This window comes from Notamacropus eugenii, chromosome 2 (genome assembly GCF_028372415.1).
Source record: "Notamacropus eugenii isolate mMacEug1 chromosome 2, mMacEug1.pri_v2, whole genome shotgun sequence".
In the NCBI taxonomy this organism is placed as follows: Eukaryota; Metazoa; Chordata; class Mammalia; order Diprotodontia; family Macropodidae; genus Notamacropus; species Notamacropus eugenii.
Window position 1 is genome coordinate 138,525,789 of NC_092873.1, and position 2,340 is coordinate 138,528,128.

General features: G+C 46.2%; 1 pseudogene; it reads left to right on the forward strand.

The window, feature by feature from the left end:
* The first annotated feature begins 534 nt into the window (after positions 1 to 534).
* Positions 535 to 1,883, forward strand: LOC140523697 (E3 ubiquitin-protein ligase TRIM39 pseudogene; annotated as a pseudogene).
* The last annotated feature ends 457 nt before the right edge of the window (positions 1,884 to 2,340 follow it).

The window sequence follows — 2,340 nt, forward strand, 5'->3', positions numbered from 1 at the left end:
GCTTTGAGAACCCAGATGTCGTGCTGTACCTGTCTGTTGAATTACTGTCAGAAAGAGGAAGCCATGTCTGTTGATTACTTTGGGATTCAGGGTGTTGACTCCCCTGAATTAGGTGAATGATATATGTGCTTGACCAAAGGATTCATACAAGTGCTTGATTAAAGTGATTGTTAACCCCTTGAAAGCTGCCTTTCCTTTTATAATGCAGATCTAAGAACCTGTGATAGGAGGTCCTCTTGTGTATGGTGGAGTGCTTGATGTTATCCTATGCATCTATCCATGTCCTCTACCTCCTACAGTTCTGTTCAGCAGCTGTTATAGTCACACTTTACTCTCATGTGGATATTTTCCTGTCTTCATTTCTGCTGTTTTCCTCATCTTGATGAGGAGAAAGGGAAAGATGCATTAGATTTTGAAGTTAACAGATCATCTGTTAATGAACTAGACAAGAAGTACCCCATGATATAACCAAGTCATTTGCATTGGGAGGGGGGTGAGAGCGGGTCTTTAAGCAAGGTTACATCCTTCTTAATAATGGCAAATATAGGCCTGATTGAGGCAGGGGCCTAAGTGGCCTCAGAAACTACAGAGCTGAAGAACTTGTAGGTAGAAGCAAGCAGTTCAGTGTGCCTGAAATACCTGAAGGAGTCTGTTATCATTGAATGACAATATCTGCACAATATCTGCTAGACTTGCATTACTCATTGGTGTGAGGAACTGGAAAGAGAGTTCCCCTGTCCTGTTTGCCACAAGACATCATGTTATCACAATCTCTGACTCAACTGGCAACTGGGCAACATGGTGGAAATCGCCAAACAGCTACAAGTCATCAAGTGAAAGACCCAAGATGAGAGTCTCTCTCCCAAGCATCATGAAGCCCTTAACCTCTTTTGCTATGAGGACTAGAAACCTGTATGCTTGGTGTGTGAGATCTCCCATGTCCACTGAGCTCACACTATCATGCCACTGGATGATGCTGCACAGGAGTACAAGAAGAAGCTGCAAAAGTGTGTGGAGCCTCTGGAGCAGAAACTGCAGGAGATCACCCAGAGCAAGTCATCTGAAGAGAAGAAGCTTGGGGAACTCAAGCATCAAATGGAGAGTAGGTGGCAGCAAATTGCAGGGGAGTTTGAGGAATTACATTGAAGGCTAGAAGGAGAGCAACAGCTTCTACTCTCTCAACTGGAGGAGGAGGAGCAAAATATTCTGCAGAGACTTTGATAAAATGCTGCCCAGCATGGGGAGCAGTGTCAAGACCTTGCCTGCCTCACTGCTGGGATAGAGGACAAGTGCCTACAATCAGGCTTTCAGAAGTTCAAGGATGTCAAAAGCACACCAGAAAATGGATGTGATCCTCTACCCAGGGACAGGTCACCTAACCTAGTCCAATCAGACGACTGAAAAAGTGTCAAGTTTGTGAAAACTTGGCTTTGGACTTGCCTGATACACCTCGGCACTTTACCTTTTGCCCCTGTGTCCTAGCCACAGAAGGTTTCACCCCAGGTTGTCACTAGTGGGAGGTGGAGGTAGGGGATAAGACCCACTGGGCAGTAGGTGTGTGCCAGGACTCTGTGAGCAAACAAGGTGAACTAACTCCACTGCCTGAGACAGGATACTGAAAGGTGCAACTGTGAAATGGGGACAAATATGCAGCCAAGATCTCACCTTTCACCCCTCTATGCATGAAAGTGAAACCTGAGAGTGTGGGGGTATTCTTGGGCTATGAGATTGGCACACTGCCTTTCTACAATGTCACTGACCGCTCCTCTACCTATACTTTTACTAATACCTTCACTGAAAAACGCTGGCCACTCTTCTACCTGGGTATCCTAGCAGGACTAAAGAACGTAATACCTCTTACTATCTGACCTCCTACAGACTGAGAATGATGATGAGAAGGAACAGGGTGGGTGGTTGAAGTAATTATGGTGACAGAGGATGCAGGTATTTGGAACTGTCTCTCTTAATTTCCTGTGTCCTGCTGCTAGAGGTTTCCTTACTATCAGGCCCATGTCCTGTATTCTCCTGGAGAAGGTGAGGGAGTGGGAGAGAAGGCCAGAAAGAGAGGGTCTCAGAGATCACACACCTGGAGACTGATCTTTTCCTGTTGTGTGAAGAGGAGCAGGGAGAGGTTTACTGAAGGTGAGGCTGTCTTTGTTGCCTGCCCTGTGCTCCACCAGTTTCCTCAATGCAAGAGGAGTTTAGGGGGCCCCCTTTCCCCCAAAACAGAAGTAGATGAAGAGAACCCTGAAGCCTCTGTTCACCCATTTTGGGTGATTCTATATGCCCAAGAGCTTTGTTCCTTTGAGGGAAGCAGGATAATCTCTGCATCCCTAGAAT